The sequence below is a fragment of the Nerophis ophidion genome, linkage group LG02, assembly GCF_033978795.1.
Source record: "Nerophis ophidion isolate RoL-2023_Sa linkage group LG02, RoL_Noph_v1.0, whole genome shotgun sequence".
Classification (NCBI taxonomy): Eukaryota; Metazoa; Chordata; class Actinopteri; order Syngnathiformes; family Syngnathidae; genus Nerophis; species Nerophis ophidion.
The window spans coordinates 80096953-80116330 of NC_084612.1; the positions used below are offsets into that span (position 1 = coordinate 80096953).

The 19378-nt window shown below is 36.1% G+C and overlaps 1 protein-coding gene across 1 annotated transcript in view; it reads left to right on the top strand.

The window, feature by feature from the left end:
• The window catches only part of LOC133546464 (kinesin-like protein KIF13B), a 202773-nt gene that overhangs the window by 174074 nt on the left and 9321 nt on the right, over nt 1-19378 (top strand). The window lies entirely within an intron of this gene.

The window sequence follows — 19378 nt, forward strand, 5'->3', positions numbered from 1 at the left end:
ACTTAGACCTACATTTTAATAAATGACATTCTGCAGCAAAAATCAACAGGAAGTTAAAAAATACACCTTCAAAATCAAACACCCGGCACCTTTTTTCAAACGTTATCTCCTCTGAGTGCGTTTGTCGTTTCGGCTTCAAACACACACAGAAGAGAGATTGAACCCTTCTGATTTAAAGATACTAAAAAAGTTTTGATTACTGCTCCGGTTTGGATTTTACGTGCCTTCAAAGAACCCCTGCGCAAATTTTCCTAAAAAACGTAATTTTTGCCTCTTTGAGCTGTAATTTGACCCCCTTAAAATGCTTCAAAGTGCAAGTTAAAGCTCTACTATGCCAAGCGAAAGCCATTTATCAACAACATCCAGAAAGGCCGATCTGTAATTTCACCCCCTTAACATGCTTCAAAACTCACCAAATTTTACATACACATCAGGACTGGCAGAAATTGCCATCTAATAAAAAACCAAACCCCAAAAGCCAAAATTGCGCTCTAGCGCCTCCTAGGAAAAAACCCAGACAAAACTGCTTGTAACTTCTGTTAGGAATGTCGTAGAGACATTAAACAAAAACCTCTATGTAGGTCTGACTTAGACCAGGGCTTGGCAGCGGCCAAAGGCGGACCCGACCAACGCTGCTTGCAGCTTTAATTTATTATTATTATTGGCTAAGCTGTACACTGACTGCTTTAAACAGTTTGTGAGTGGAACACATGGGGGTTTTCTCCAGGGGGCCGTGCAGCTAATGAATGATCTAAACGAAGCGATCAGGCAGTAAGTAAGAGTTAATTAAGCCATTAGCGCCGCAGCCTGCAGGAAAGGTCTCAGCCTGGACACCAGATAAGTGGCGGCCGCCGCCAACAAAAAAAAAGCGGCCTCGTTAAAGCGGCCACCTCGTTAGCGCAGCGTGTTTGTGAAGTCTTGAATGTAGAAAAACCTTCCTCAGAAGTTGCCAATAATGCTCTTATCAAACGTGTTCTCAATTATTGCTGCTTCTTCTCGGCGGGACCAGTCAGCGGGAAAAAAAATGACTTCCGGCCAACGAAAGCCGGATTATTCACGCGCGGTTGAACGTGAGCGCTATTTTTTTTTTTTTTTTGTGGCGTGGTGCACGTTATTAGCGACACCTCAGATTTACATGCAGGCATCAAACCTTAGGAATCATCATAAATGCAAAACATAGAACGTTTGCAGCGAGAGTCGGCCTCTTCTGCAACGTCAATTCAACTCTGGTCGCGTATAGAGGATCTTTGACTGGTGCTTTTGCAGAAGGTCCTTAAAAACAACAGAGGGCTACTTTCTGATAGAGGATCTTTGACTGGTGCTTTTGTAGAAGGTCCTTAAAAACAGCAGAGGGCTACTTTCTAATAGAGGATCTTTGACCGGTGCTTTTGCAGCAGGTCCATTAAAAACATCAGAGAGCCAGTTTCTAATAGAGGATCTTTGACCAATGCTTTTGCAGCAGGTCCATTAAAAACACCAGAGAGCTACTTTCTAATAGAGGATCTTTGACCAGTGCTTTTGCAGCAGGTCCTTAAGAAAAGCAGAGAGCTACTTTCTAATAGAGGATCTTTGACTGGTGCTTTTGTAGAAGGTCCTTAAAAACAGCATAGGGCTACTTTCTAATGGAGGATCTTTGACTGCTGCTTTTGCAGCAGGTCCTTAAAAAAAGCAGAGAGCTATTTTCTAATAGAGGATCTTTGACCAACGCTTTTGCAGCAGGTCCTTAAGAAAAGCAGAGAGCTACTTTCTAATAGAGGATCTTTGACTGGTGCTTTTGTAGAAGGCCCTTAAAAACAGCATAGGGCTACTTTCTAATGGAGGATCTTTGACTGCTGCTTTTGCAGCAGGTCCTTAAAAAAAGCAGAGAGCTATTTTCTAATAGAGGATCTTTGACCAACGCTTTTGCAGCAGGTCCTTAAGAAAAGCAGAGAGCTACTTTCTAATAGAGGATCTTTGACTGGTGCTTTTGTAGAAGGTCCTTAAAAACAGCAGAGAGCTACTTTCTAATAGAGGATTTTTGATTGGTGCTTTTGCAGCAGGTCCTTAAAAACATCAGAGAGCCAGTTTCTAATAGAGGGTCTTTGACCAATGCTTTTGCAGAATACTTTCTAATAGAAGATCTTTGACTAATGCTTTTGCAGAAGGTCCCTTAAAAAGGCAGAGCGCTACTTTCTAATAGAGGATCTTTGACTAATGCTTTTGCAGAAGATCCTTTAAAACAGTAGATCGCTACTTTCTAATAGAGGATCTTTGACTAATGCTTTTGGAAAAGGTCCCTTGAAACGGCAGAGCGCTACTTTCTAATAGAGGATCTTTGATTAGCTGTGTAATTGTAGATCGTAAGAAGCAGCAGAGCGCTTCTGTATTATTGAGGATCTTTGGCTAACATTTTTGAAGAAGGTCCTTTAGAAACAGCAGAAAGATACTTTCTTACAGAGGATCTTTGATTAGCTCTGTAAATGTAGAGCCTAAGACACAGCGGATTGCTCCTGTATTATTGAGGATCTTTGACTAACATTTTCCAGAAGGTCCTTTAAAACATCTTTGACCAATGCTTTTGCGGAAGATCCTTTAAAACAGCACAGCGCTACTTTCTAATAGAGGATCTTCGACCAACGCTTTTGTAGCATGGCCTTAAAAACAGCACAGCGCTACTTCCTAATAGAGGATCTTTGACCAACGCTTTTGCAGCATGTCCTTAAAAACAGCAGAGAGCCACCCTCTAATAGAGGATCTTTGATTAGCTCTGTAATTGAAGATCCTAACAAACAGGCGAGCGCTATGAGCGCTCCTGTCATATGTTCAAGATCTTTGACTAATGCTTTTGCAGCATGTCCTTAAAAACAGCAGAGAGCTACCCTCTAATAGAGGATCTTCGATCAGCTCTGTAATTGTAGATCCTAAGAAACAGCAGACCGCTCCGTTGTTATTGAGGATCTTTGGCTAACATTTTTGCAGCAGGTCTTTAAAAACAGCAGAGCGCAGTGAGCGCTCCTGTCATATATTCAAGATCTTTGACCAATGCTTTTGCAATAGGTCCGTGAACAAAAAAAAAAGCAGAAGGCTCCTGTCAGTCAGAGGATCTTTGACTAACATTTTACAGTAGTTTCTTGAAAACAGCAGGGCGCTCCTGTCACATATAGAGGATCTTTGACCAAATTTTCTTTTTTGCGCTAGGTCTTTCAAATAGAAAAGTGGGAGTGGGTTTGTCCAAAGAGTGAAAAAAAAGAGTGATGCTGCAGAATAGAATAATTACAGTCTATTCACGTCTGAAAGGGGATTTTTTTTGTGACGTCACATCTTCTCAAAATAAACATTCTTTGTTGGCTTTTACTGATGAAGACCAGATCGATATTTGACCAATCAGCTTGATTGGGACGCTTGTGCTCTTTTTTGGATAACAACCACTTCCTGTCGTCACTTTTGACACGCCAAGAGTTCGTCTTTTAGATAAAAGATTTTTTTTATTTTTTTTTATGCGGAGCCTGATCGATTTTTCTGTAAAGGAGGGAATATTTCGTGTGATGTCATCCATCTTGCAGCTTTTTTCCCAACATCTTAACTTAACTCCTGTCGTATAGACAATCTCTGACCAAGTTTTTAACTGTAGGCCATTGAAAATATTCTTATAGACAATCTTTGATTGATATTTTAACTGTGGGGCATTAAAAACAGTCTTATAGACAATCTTTGACCGATATTTTTTCTTTGGGTGCTTAAAAACAGTCGATGTGCCTGTTTTATACACAATCTTTGACCAATATTTCTGCTGTGGGTGCTTAAAAAGTAACAGAGTGCTCCTGTCGCATAGACAATCTTTGACCAGTATTTTTGCTGTGGGTGCTTAAAAACAGTCCACTTCCCTGTCTATAGACAATCTTTGATTGATATTTCTGCTGTGGGTGCTTAAAAACAACAGAGTGCTCCTGTCTTATAGACAATCTTTGACCGATATTTCTGCTGTAGGTGCTTAAAAATAACAGAGTGCTCCTGTCTTGTATACAATCTTTGTCACATAGTTTTGCAGAAAGCTGCTGCTTTATAGACAATCTCTGGCCAGTTATTTTTTCCGTAAATTCTTAAAAATAGCAGAGTACTCCTGTCCCATAGACAATCTTTGTCTAAAATGTTTGCAGTAGGCACAAAAAAAACCCTGAAGATTTCTCTCGACTTAAACTTTACCTGTCTTAAATACAATCTTTGACTCTTATTTTTCAGAAGATTCTTTTTTTTTTTTTAAATAGCAGAATGCTCCTGTCTTATAGACAATCTTTGTCTAATAGTTTTGCAGTAGGTGGAAAAAACCTGCAGATTTCTCCTGACTTAAACTGTACCTGTCTTATAGACAATCTTTGACTCTTATTTTGCAGTAGATTCTTTTTTTAAATAGCAAAGTGCTCCTGTCTTATAGACAATCTTTGTCTAATAGTTTTGCAGTAGGTGTTTAAAAACAACAGAAAGCTGCTGTTTTATAGACAATCTGTGGCCAATATTTTTGCAGTAAATTCTTAAAAATAGCAAAGTGCTCCTGTCTCGTAGACAATCTTTGTCTAAAATTTTTACAATAGGCACAAAAAAAACCCTACACATTTCTCCTGACTTAAACTTTACCTGTCTTAAATACAATCTTTGACTCTTAATTTGCAGTAGATCCTTTAAAAAAAATAGCAGAGGACTCCTGTCTCATAGACAATCTTTGTCTAATATTTTTGAATAGGCGCAAAAAAAAATGCAGATTTGTCCCAACTTAGACTGTACCTGTCTTAAATACAATCTTTGACTCTTGTTTTGCAGTAAATTCTTTAAAAAATAGCATAAGGCTCCTGTCTTATAGACACTCTGACTAATATTTTTGCAGTTGGTGCATAAAAACTGCAGATTTCTCCTGTTTTAAAATATATGTGGCTTATAGACAGTCTTTGACTCTTATTTTGCAGTGGCTTATTTAAAAAAATAGCAGAGTGCTGCTGTCTTATAGACAATCTTTGTCTAATAGTTTTGCAGTGGATTATTTAAAAAAATAGCAGAGTGCTCCTGTCTTATAGACAATCTTTGTCTAATAGTTTTGCAGTAACAACAGCAGAGAGCCGCTCTTTTAATGGACAATCTGTGGCCAATATTTTTGCAGTAAATTCTTAAAAATAGCAGAGTGCTCCTGTCTCATAGACAATCTTTGTCTAAAATTTTTACAGTAGGCACAAAAAAAAAACTGCAGATTTTTCCCGACTTAAACTGTAACTGTGACAGATTGTGTACAATCTTTGACTCTTATTTTGCGGAAGATTCTTTTTTTTTTTTTATAAATAGCCGAGTGGTCATGTCTTATAGACAATCTTTTTCTAATAGATTTGCAGTAAGCGCGAGAAGACTGCAGATTTTTCCTGACTTAAACTGTACCTGTCTTAAATACAGGCGTATTAAAGAAAATCTAAATAAAAAAATGAATGCCTATTTTCTATTTGCAGCCTTCGGAGGTAAATATCAACATTAACTTTTTCCACAGGCTAATACATTTGAAAATAAAATTGTTGTTTTGTTGGTGTATTTTGTAGCGTCCCGGAAGAGTTAGTGCTGCAAGGGGTTCTGGGTATTTGTTTATGTTGTGTTACGGTGCGGATGTTCTTCCGAAATGTGTTTTGTCCTTCTTGTTTGGTGTGGGTTCACAGTGTGGCGCATATTTGTAACTGTGTTAAAGTTGTTTATACGGCCACCCTCAGTGTGACCTGTATGGCTGTTGACAAAGTATGCCTTGCATTCACTTGTGGAAGTGATGACCGGTTGTAGAGGACGCTAAAGGCAGTGCCTTTAAAGGCACGCCCCCAATATTGTGGTCTTGGTGGAAATCGGGAGAAATTCGGGAGAATGGTTGCCCGGGAGATTTTCGAGGGGGGCACTGAAAAAACGGGAGTCTCCCGGGAAATTTGGGAGGGTTGGGAAGTATGAGTATTAGCGATGGATGTAATTCCGGCGGGCCAGCTTTAACCTTCCTCTTGTGTTAGCTTTCTGTTAGCATCTCTTATGTTAACGGGTCGGTTTTGACCCATGTTTTAAATCAGCTGTAAAATACACTAAAAACAATTATCTATCATCCAATTTGTTTCTCATCTCTTGGTTACCTTGTTAGGCTTCCTTATCCTTGAAAATATTGGTTTTAATATTTTTGGTTCGGGCCATTGGGCCTTGTTTTGTCAGTATACCTCTCGATTTCAATTTTTAAAAAGGGTAAAACGAACCTGAAGAGAATCATATAAATAAAAAAAGGTTGTTGTGTTACCTAACTATTACTAAGGGGTATTAGAACACATCTCTTAAATAAATGTGTTTTGTTTATTTTTTTTCATTTTAAGAATTTTAACTATAGTAACGTCTATGGTGTTACGGGTCAATTTCGACCCATATATATTTACTTCAAGAAAAAGGCTAAAAAGTATTTTTTTCAGCAACAGAACTCCAACATCAAACAAACAACCAATCAAGCAAATGAAACCAAGAGAAATAGATTACTAGTACCGAAACTAATAAAAAAACAAAATCAGAGTGGCAAAAAGTGACACTTTTAGTGTCCGTCTTTTGTTTGTTTTTGTACAGGATAACAAGGTAAAATGAGAATCCACTAAAGCTCACATGATTGGGAGAGGAGCTGGCTGTCAGTGTGTTCAGTTTTGGCTCTTATCATTGCTTTATCATCTTATTTTTATAACCGGGTCGAAACCGACCCTAACAACACCAACGGCATAATTTCTGCCAGAGCATTTTATAATTTAGTGAAAAAAATTAAAATGTTTTATTTGGTTGACAAAGAGGTTCCTGACGAAGTCAAAAAGCTTTGATGCAAAAAAATAAATGTATGTGGTGTTTTCAATGCATTTAAAAACTAAAACGGGTCGGTGCCGACCCTAACACAAGACGAAGGTTAATGTTAATTTGACACTGCCCCAAGGGCCAAATGAAATTACGGGCCAGAGTTCGACACCCATGTGATATAGAGGATCTTTGACTGGCACTACTGAAAATGCCCAAAAAAGTGATAAAAGTGAGGGATAAAACATGGGAAATGAAGATGATATTAAGCGACATTGGGAAAGATCTTTGAAATGCCCACCATGTGTTTTTTTTTAAGGGCTGGGCAACGATTAAACATTTTAACCAAAGTTAATCGCACTATTTGTCCGATTAATCGCGATTAACTGCATTGTATACGCAAAGCCCAATAATGAATTCAAAAGTAGTGTGTAGTGCACCTTTATTGGAATATTCTCCCACATGAACAAAAGCGCCGAAACATTTGTTGTGCAAACACAATTTAAATCAGTCCTTGTTAAACAGTAGCAGTTAAATAGCATATTTTATGAAAATCAACTCCAAAAATGTAAATACAAACATTTAAGCTAATTGCCACTGCCCGGGTATTTAAGTTATCCTGTTTGTTATGGAAAATAAATATAATCTACGTACCAAAATCATAACATCTGAACAGGCAATTTCTGAGGTAACAGCAGAAACATTTTTTTTTTTATCAGGGATCTTATGTTTAAAAAACCTATATTATAGGTAGTGGGCTGTTTTAGTGTATTTTTGATCAAATTATCCGTAGTAGCAATATTAATAATGTTGTGTTTATTCTGCGTAGTGCACTTCAAATAATTATGACCATATCTAGGAATTGATATGATGGGAATTTTCCGATTGTTTGCTTGGTGCTTTGATAAACTGAAGGCATCATATACATGGTACTATATTGTGATGTTATGCGCCAGGGAATAAAAGAACTACCCTACCCAGCATGCAACAGGAGTGACAAGAATGCGCGGTAGCCCGGTATAGGTTGTGTCGCCATGACGGCATCTTGTATGTTGTGATATGCACGCTCTGAAAGCAAACGTTAAGAACTCAGCCAACACTCCTGGTCTGCATTATTCATAAATAGACAGACAACACAAATACTCCGCTGCTTCACATGTAGCTGGCAAAGTATTCCCATGCTAGCTAGCCGGTCTAGCAAGCACGCGTCATTCAGTCCAAAACGGCCCGATCTATCCACATTCAGAATTGTCTGGCGGTCGTAAGTGATCCCGGAGTGACCACGCTGTAAGCCGGCCATGAAATTTGCAGAATTGTCCGGTATTTTTGCCAAATGTTCCATCTTTACCAAGAGCCCCTCCACCCCACCTTGTTAAGAAAAGGCGTTAACAAAATAAAAGCATGTAAACAACATACGCAAATGTGCGATAAAATAATTGTCGGCGTTAATAGATCAATGAGTTAACTCGTAATTAACGCACTAATTTGCCCACTCCTAGTTTTTTTATTTTTTATCCACACATTCTTCCAAGTAATATTCATCCTGTCATTGAGCCTTTTTGTCCACTTTTTTTTTTTTGCGCAAAACTAAATCGATTTCCTCTTCAATGTGTCTAATCACCTCTCCTGGACACACACACACACACACACGCCGGGGTCACATCCAAACACTTCCCTATTGATTTCCTTTGTTAGTTCTCAGAGATGAGACGTCGTTAATGGCCTCCTTTCATTTCTATTTAGGCCTGTAAAATCGAAGCGGCCGACGCGTGTCGTTTGTACGCCGGCGGCTGGTGCGGGTGTTCGATTCCGGCCTTTTGAGATGTAATGCCGGCGACGGCGCGGTGTTTTTAATCACCGCTGCATTGTCCCGGGAAGAAGCCCCCACTAAATTCTGATATTTTCAAGGACAAAAACAAAAGTTACCTTGAATAAATGCGAGAAATGCTATTATTAACCTATCTGGCATTGGCCGCTGTGGCTGTAGGCGACCCACTGTTGTGGTTTTTGAAAGATTAAACTCCACAAGGGGGCAGTAGCTGCATTGAAAGGGTGGGGATTGGTCCAGCTCTGCATGCGCTGTAAACATGAATTTCTGCAAAATAGGGATTTTTAATTATACATTTTTTATTAGTAGAGCATAAAAAAACAACTTTTTTTTTTTTACAACTTTCTGAATATGCATTTAAAATTATGAGAGGGGGTGTGACGTCACATGGACAAAAATAAGACCTTCGGGTGGAAAGTTCAGTGGTCAGATAAAACAAAAATGGCCACAATACCCAGCAATATGTTTGAAAGAGAAAAGGTGAGGCCTTCAAGCCCAGGAACACCATTCCTACCGTCAAGCATGGTGGATATATATATATATATGTAATTAATATGTAATTGCACATATGTGTATGCATATATGTAATTCATATATTTGGATATTAGGAGTATGTGAAAGTTTGACTCCTACCTTGTTTACTTCCTGTTTGTGCTTCCTTGTTTGGCGTTTATTTCCGATCAGTGCTCGTATTTTGTTCCCATTTGTTCCCCTGCTTCCTCACCTGCTTTTGATTGGCAGATGCCAATCAGCATGTTTGTATTCATGCCTGTCTCGCGCGCTCCTCAGTGCTGGAGGAGTGCTTTCTTGCTCGTGAACATTTACGTGCAAGACTGCTTTCTCTCTTGTTAATCGTATTAAAATCCTCTTACCTGATCTTAGCACTCCTGGTTCCTGCATCTTGGGGTCACTACAATTGCAGCCATGCGAGTTTGCAACAATTATCAAAATTATTATTATTGTATTATCACTATAATTGTTATTATTATTATTATTTGAGGTGGCGACTTGTCCAGGGTGTACAACGCCTTCTGCTCGATTGTAGCTGAGATAGGCACCAGCGCCCCCCGAGACCCCAAAGGGAATGAGCGGTAGAAAATGGATGGATGTTATTATTATTTATTTATTTACTTATTTATTTATATTATTTTATTATCATTATTATTGTTATTATAATTATTAATATTACCATTACTATTTTATTTTATCATCATTATTATAGTTATTATTGTTATTGAAATAATTTTATTGTTGATGTTATTATTACTATTTTATTTGATTATGATTTATTTTGTTATTATTATATTTTATTAATGCTATTAATATTTTACTATCATTATTATTGTTTTTATTATTATAATAATAATTATTAATAGTATTATCCATCCATTTCCTACCGCTTATTCCCTTTTGGGGTCGCGGGGGGTGCTGGCGCCTATCTCAGCTACAATCGGGCGGAAGGCGGGGTACACCCTGGACAAGTCGCCACCTCATCGCAGTAATAGTATTATTAATATTGTTATTATTATTTTCTTATCATTATTAGTTTTATTATTATTATAATAATATTGTTATTAATAGTATTTTTATTTTTTTATTATCACTATTATTGTTATTATTATTATTGGATTACTATTATTCATTTATTTATTTATCTTATTAATATTTTATTTTATTATCATCATTATTGCTATTATTGTTAATAATTATATATGATTATTATTACCGTTGGATTTTATCATCATTTATATTGTTATTATTCATATTAATGTTATCAATATTTTATTATAATTGTTATTGTATTATTATTATCTTATTACCATTATTAATGTTATTATTATTATTGATAATATTATTATCATTGTTATTGTTATTTTTATAAACAATATTGTTATTAAACTTATTATTATCATTATCTTTATTATTGTTATTATTATTTTATTATAACTATTACCATTTTCATTTTTATTAATTTTTTATTTTCATTATCATCATTATTATTGTTACTATTATTATTACTATTAATATTATTATTTTATCATCATTATTATTGTTATTATTATTTTATAATTATTCTAGTTATTAGTTTTAACATTCAAACTTGGTCTTGTTATGTCTCATCTTTTATCAACTTGGGTTTTTTCGTGTTTTGACCAACATATTTGTAGCAGGCGCCACAAAATAACTACTTTCGGGTCCCAAATAAACTTCGGACTCCCCTGCGCCACCTGGTGGTACCGAGCGTGTATTGCAGTTGTGTAAAAATAAATAAAAAGACCAGGTCGGGACAAATGTAATCCTCGTAATGACTATTTGCTTTATCCCCGATGCCACTGAGAAGGTTTTAGCGCGTAGAAGACAGTCCGCGTGGTGACAAAGGAGGCCCACCGGGGGGCAGCACTGAGGCGGGACGAACACAAAAGGACACACGGCGTGTTGGGAACATTGCATTTTTGGATTAGCGCTCGCCGTCATGTCGCCGCCTGACCCGTGACCAGCGTCCTTCATTTCGTATTTTTGTCAACTTTGATGAAGTCTCTCCTCTTTTGAGGGGAAAAGAGAAAATGATGTCTCATGTTGCGTTGCCATTCTCGCAAACTCAGCATTTGTCGTATGTTGTTGTTTTTTTGTGTGTGTTTTTTGGACCTTGAATCCATGTAAATACATTTTTTGCAATTACATTTTGGGAACTGAATTTTTTTTTTTTACATCAATTTATGCTGACACTTTTATTCAAATGATGCAAAATATGTTTGTTCAAATTAGAATGTTTTTATTTATTTAAATGAAGCGTTTTAAAATTCAGCGTAAAAAAAAATCAGTGCAAAAAAATTCAGCGTAAAAACAAAATAATGCACAAAAATTCAGTGTAAACAAATTCAGTGTGAAAAAAAATCAGTGCAGGAATATTCCGTGTAAAAATGTTTTGTATTAAATTAACTTAAAATACCGGTAAGTATACAAATATTGCGGGAACATTTACACTGAAAACGATTCCTGATTTAGTTGGCAGTCAAGTAGAGAAATATACAAAATAAATCATAACTAAAATGCTCAATTTGACATCCTGTCTTCTGATTGACTCTTCATTCATCTTCATGGAAACTGTGTAACATGACGTGTGTATTGTTACATGTGTACCACAACGTGTGTACCATAACGTATGTAACATAACGTGTATATAATAAAGTGTGTAACATAATGTGTGCACCATAAAGTGTGTAACAAAAAAGTATGTATCATAAAGTGTGTAACATAACGTGTGCACCATACAGTGTGTAACAAAAAGTATGTATCATAAAGTGTGTAACATAACATGTGTATCATAACCTGTATAACATGACGTGTTTATAAGTATGTGTGTATCATAACGTGTGTAACATAACATGGGTATCATGTGTGCAACATAACGTGCGCACCATAAAGCGTGTAACATAAAAAGTGTGTATCATAACGTGTGTACCATAACGTATGTAACATAACGTGTATATAATAAAGTGTGTAACATAACGTGTGCACCATAAAGTGTGTAACAAAAAAGTGTGCATCATAAAGTGTGTAACAAAACATGTGCATCATAACCTGTGTAACATAGCGTGTGTATAATTACGTGTGTACCATAACGTATGTACCATAACGTATGTAACATAACGTGTATATAATAAAGAGTGTAACATAACGTGTGCACCATACAGTGTGTAACAAAAAAGTATGTATCACAAAGTGTGTAACATAACCTGTGTAATATGACGTGTTTATAATTACATGTGTATCATAACGCATGTAACATAACGTGGGTATCATAATGTATGCAACATAACGTGCGCACCATAAAGTGTGTAACATAAAGAGTGTGTATCATAACGTATGTAACATAACGTGTATATAATAAATTGTGTAACATAACGTGTGCACCATAAAGTGTCTAACAAACAAAGTGTGCGTCATAAAGTGTTTAACATAACATGTGCATCATAACCTGTGTTACATAACGTGTGTATAATTACGTGTACCATAACGTATTTACCATAACGTATGTAACATAACGTGCATATAAAAGTGTGTAACATAATGTGTGCACCGTAAAGTGTGTAACAAAAGTGTGTATCATAGCGTGTAACATAACATGTGCATCATAACCTGTGTAACATGGCATGTTTATAATTACGTGTGTATCATAGCGCGTGTAACATAACATGGGTATCATGTGTGCAACATAACGTGCGCACCATAAAGCGTGTAACATAAAAAGTGTGTATCATAACGTGTGTATCATAACATGTGTAACATAACGTGTGTATCAGCAAACTCAGCATTCGTCGTTTGTCGTTATTTTTTTACAATAAAGCAGTGTCTTTTTTGTACACTGAATCTAAGTTTGTATCATTACGTGTGTATCATAATGTGTGTAACATAACGTGTGTATCATAATGTGTGTAACATAACGTGTATCCTTAAGTGTGTAACAGAAAAAGGGTGTATCAAAAAGTGTGTCATAACGTGTCTAACATATTGTGTGTATCATAATGGGTGTAACATAACGTATGTAACATAACATGTATATAATAAAGTGTGTAACATAACATGTGCACCATAAAGTGTGTAACAAAAAAGTATTTATCATAAAGTGTGTAACAAAACATGTGTATCATAACATGTGTAACATGGCGTGTTTATAATTACGTGTGTATCATAACGCGTGTAACATAACGTGGGTATCATAATGTGTGCAACATAACGTGCGCACCATAAAGTGTGTAACATAAAAAGTGTGTATCATAACGTGTGTAACATAACGTGTGTATCAGCAAACTCAGCATTTGTCGTTTGTTGTTATTTTTTTACATTAAAACAGTGTCTTTTTGGACACTGAATCTAAGTTTGTATCATTACGTGTGTATCATAATGTGTATAACATAAAGTGTGTATCATAATGTATGTAACATAACGTGTGTATCATTAAGTGTGTAACAGAAAAAGGGTGTATAAAAAAGTGTGTCATAACGTGTCTAACATAATGTGTGTAACATAACGTATGTAACATAACGTGTATATAATAGTGTGTAACATAACATGTGCACCATAAAATATGTAACAAAAAAGTGTGTATTATAAAGTGTGTAACATAACATGTGTAACATAACCTGTGTAACATGACGTGTTTATAACTACGTGTGTATCATAACGCGTGTAACATAACGTGTGTATCAGCAAACTCAGCTTTCGTCGTTTGTTGTTATTCTTTTTACATTAGAGCAGTGTCTTTTTTGGAAACTGAATCTAAGTTTGTATCATTACGTGTGTATCATAATGTGTGTAACATAACGTGTGTATCATAATGTGTGTAACATAACGTGTGTATCATAATGTGTGTAACATAACGTGTGTATCCTTAAGTGTGTAACAGAAAAAGGATGTATCAAAAAGTGTCATAACGTGTCTAACATATTGTGTGTATCATAATGTGTGTAACATAACGTATGTAACATAACATGTGCACATATATCATAGTGTGTAACATAACATGTGCACCATAAAGTGTGTAACAAAAAAGTATGTATCATAAAGTGTGTAACATAACATGTGTATCATAACCTGTGTAACATGGCGTGTTTATAATTACGTGTCTATCATAACGCGTGTAACATAACGTGGGTCTCATAATGTGTGCAACATAACGTGTGCACCATAAAGCGTGTAACATAAAAAGTGTGTATCATAACGTGTGTAACATAACGTGTGTATCAGCAAACTCAGCATTCGTCGTTTGTCGTTATTTTTTTACAATAAAGCAGTGTCTTTTTTGGACACTGAATCTAAGTTTGTATCATTACGTGTGTATCATAATGTGTGTAACATAACGTGTGTATCATAATGTGTGTAACATAACGTGTGTATCATTAAGTGTGTAACAGAAAAAGGGTGTAACAGAAAAAGGGTGTATCAAAGTGTCATAACGTGTCCAACATATTGTGTGTATCATAATGTGTTTAACATAACGTATGTAACATAACGTGTATATAAGTGTGTAACATAACATGTGCACCATAAAGTGTGTAACAAAAAGTGTGTATCATAAAGTGTGTAACATAACATGTGTATCATAACATGTGTAACATGGCGTGTTTATAATTACGTGTGTATCATAACGCGTGTAACATAACGTGGGTATCATAATGTGTGCAACATAACGTGCGCACCATAAAGTGTGTAACATAAAAAGTGTGTATCATAACGTGTGTAACATAACGTGTGTATCAGCAAACTCAGCATTTGTCGTTTGTTGTTATTTTTTTACATTAAAACAGTGTCTTTTTGGACACTGAATCTAAGTTTGTATCATTACGTGTGTATCATAATGTGTATAACATAACGTGTGTATCATAATGTATGTAACATAACGTGTGTATCATTAAGTGTTTAACAGAAAAAGGGTGTATAAAAAAGTGTGTCATAACGTGTCTAACATAATGTGTGTAACATAACGTATGTAACATAACGTGTATATAATAGTGTGTAACATAACATGTGCACCATAAAATATGTAACAAAAAAGTGTGTATCATAAAGTGTGTAACATAACATGTGTAACATAACCTGTGTAACATGACGTGTTTATAACTACGTGTGTATCATAACGCGTGTAACATAACGTGTGTATCAGCAAACTCAGCTTTCGTCTTTTGTTGTTATTCTTTTTACATTAGAGCAGTGTCTTTTTTGGAAACTGAATCTAAGTTTGTATCATTACGTGTGTATCATAATGTGTGTAACATAACGTGTGTATCATAATGTGTGTAACATAACGTGTGTATCCTTAAGTGTGTAACTTAAGGCGCCTATCTCAGCTACAATCGGGTGGAAGGCGGGGTACACCCTGGACAAATCGCCACCTCATCGCAGGGCCAACACAGATAGACAGACAACATTCACACTCACATTCACACACTAGGGCCAATTTAGTGTTGCCAATCAACCTATCCCCAGGTGCATGTCTTTGGAGGCGGGAGGAAGCCGGAGTGCCCGGAGGGAACCCACGCATTCACGGGGAGGACATGCAAACTCCACACAGAAAGATCCCGAGCCTGGATTTGAACTCAGGACTGCAGGACCTTCGTATTGTGAGGCAGACGCACTAACCCCTCTGCCACCGTGAAGCCCTGTATCATTAAGTCTATAACAGAAAAAGGGTGTATCATAAAGTGTGTGTCATAACGTGTCTAACATATTGTGTGTATCATAAAATGTGTAGCATGACGTGTGTATCATAAAGACTTTAACATAACATGTGTATCATAAAGTGTGTAACAAAATGTGTGTCATAAAGTGTGTATCGTAAAGTGTATCATGTGTGTATCTTAAAGGGTGTGTCATAATGTGTGTATCATTAAGTATGCATCATAACGTGTATATAATAAAGTGTGTAATATAATGAGTGAAATGTGTGTATCATAACATGTGTAACATAACATGTGTAACATAAAGTGTGCATCATAAAGGGTGATAAAGCAAAAGTGTGTACCATAACGTGTGTAACATGAACTGAGTGACAAAGTGTGTAACATAACATGTGTATCACGTGTGTAACACTTAGTGTGACAGTGTCTAACATAACGTGTGTGTCATAAAGTGTGTATCATAAAGGGTGATAAATAAAAAGTGTGTAACATGAAGTGTGTCACACGAATTGTGTAACATAATTTGTGTATCACAACATGTGTGACATAAAGTGTGTAACATAAAGTGTGTATCACGAGGTGTGTAACATGAAGTGTGTGACATAAAGTGTATGACATAACGTGCATATCACGTGTGTAACATGAAGTGTGTAACATAATGTGTGTATCATAACGTGCGTAACACAACATGTGTAACATAGCGTGTGTGTCAAAAATAGTGTACCATAAAGTGTGATAAATAAAAAGTGTGTATCTGTAACATGAAGTGTGTGACATAAAGTGCGTAACATAACGTGTGCATCACAATGTATGTAACATGAAGTGTGTGACATTAAGTGGGTCCAATAACGTGTGTATCATGAAGTGTTTGATTGATTGATACTTTTATTAGTAGAGTGCACAGTTCAGTACATATTCCGTACAATTGACCACTAAATGGTAACACCCCAATAAGTTTTTCAACTTGTTTAAGTCGGGGTCCACGTTAATCAATTCATGGTACAAATATATACTATCAACATAATACAGTCATCACACAAGTTAATCATCATAGTATGTACATTGAATTATTTACATTATTTACAATCCGGGGGGTGGGATGAGGAGCTTTGGTTGATATCAGTACTTCAGTCATCAACAGAGAAATGTGGACATTGAAACAGTGTAGGTCTTATTTAGTAGGATATGTACAGCCAGCAGAGAACATAGTGAGTTCAGATAGCATAAGAACAAGTATATACATTAGAAGTACATTTGAGTTGTTTATAATCCGGGGAGATGGGATGTGAATGGAGGAGGGTATTAGTAAAGTGTTGAAGTTGCCTGGAGGTGTTGTTTTAGAGCGGTTTTGAAGGAATATAGAGATGCACTTACTTTTATACCTGTTGGGAGTGCATTCCACATTGATGTGGCATAGAAAGAGAATGAGTTAAGACCTTTGTTAGATCGGAATCTGGGTTTAACGTGGTTTGTGGAGCTCCCCCTGGTGTTGTGGTTATGGCGGTCATTTACGTTAAGGAAGTAATTTGACATGTACTTCGGTATCAAGGAGGTGTAGCGGATTTTATAGACTAGGCTCAGTGCAAGTTGTTTTACTCTGTCCTCCACCCTGTGTAGCATAACGTGTGTATCGTGTGTAACATGAAGTGTGTGACATAAAGTGTGTAACACGTGTGTAACATAACGTGTGTATCACGAGTGTAATATTAAGTGTCTGAAATAAAGTGTGTAACATAAGGTGTGTATCATGTGTGTAACATGAAGTAAGTGACATAGTGTGTAACATAACGTGTGCATCACGTGTGTAACATGAAATGTGTGATATAAAGTGTGTAACATAGTGTGTGCATCACGTGTGTAACATGAAGTGTGTGACATAAAGTGTGTAACGTAACATGTGTAACATGAAGTGTGTTACATAAAGTTTGTAACATAATCTGTATATCATAACATGTGTAACATGAAGCGTCTGAAATAAAGTGTAACATAACGAGTGTATCATAATGTGTGTAACATGAAGTAGGTGACATAGTTCGTATCATAACATGTGTATCACGTGTGTAACATGAAGTGTGTGACATAAAGTGTGTAACATAACATATGCATCACAAGGTGTGTAACATTAAATGTGACATAAAGTGTGTAATGTAACGTGTGTAACATGAAGTGTGTTACATAACGTTTGCAACAAAACATGTGCATCATGGCATGTGTAACATGAAGTGTTTGTATCACAACGCATGTAACATTAAGTGTGTGACATAGAGTGTGTAGCGTAACATGTGTAACATGAAGTGTGTTACATAGTTTGTAACAAAACGTGTGTATCACATGTGTAACATGAACTGTTTGTATCACATTACATGTAACATGAAGTGTGTGACATAGCGTGTGTGACATAACGTGTGTAACATAACATGTGTATCATAACATATGTGACATAAATTGTGCAACATAACGTGTGTATCATAATGTGTGTAGCATGAAGTGTGTAACATTACGTGTGTATCATAATGTGTTTAACATGAAGATTGTGACATAAAGTGTCTATCATAACGTGTATAACATGAATTGTGTGAAATAAAGTATGTGACATAATGTGTGTCTCATAACGTGTGTATCACAATGTGACTAACATGAAGTGTGTGACATAAAGTATGTAAAATAACATGTGTATCACGTGTGTAACGTGAAGTGTGTGACAAATTGTGTGACATAATCTGTGTATCATAACATGCGAAACACAACATATGTAACATAACGTGTGTCAAAAAGACTGTATCATAAATTGTGTATCATAAAGGGTGATAAATAAAAAGTGCGTATCTGTAACATGAAGTGTGTGACAAAGTGTGTAGCATAAAGTGTTTAACAAAGTGTGTAACATAAGGTGTGTATCATAACGTGTGTAACATGTGTTTAACAAATTGTGTAACATAACATGTGCAACAAAACGTGTTTTACATGAAGTCTGTGACACAAAGTGTCTATCATAACGTGTGTAACATGACGTGTTTAACAAAGTGTGTAACATGAAGTGTGTAACAAAGTGTGTAACATAGCGTGTGTAACATTAAGTGTTGAAAGAGGTGTGTAACATAACGTGTGTAATATGAAGTGTGTAACATAACGTAAACAACATGAAGGGTGTAATAGTGTGTAACATGAAGTGTGTAACATAACGTGTATAACATGAAGTGTTGAACAAAGTGTGTAATATAACGTGTGTAACATAACGCACGTAACGTAACATGTGTAACGTGAAGTGTGTAACAAAGTGTGTAACATAACATGTGTAACAAAATGTGTAACATAACGTGTGTAACATGAAGTGTTGAACAAAGTGTGTTACACAACGTGTGTAACATAACGTATATAACATGAAGTGTTGAACAAAGTGTGTAACATAATGTGTGTAATGTGAAGTGTGTAACAAAGTGTGTAACATAACGTGTGTACGTGAAGTATGTAACAAGGTGTGTAAAATGAAGTGTTGAACAAATTGTGTTACACAACGTGTGTAACATGAAGTGTGTAACAAAGTGTGTAACGTAACGTGTGTGACGAGTAA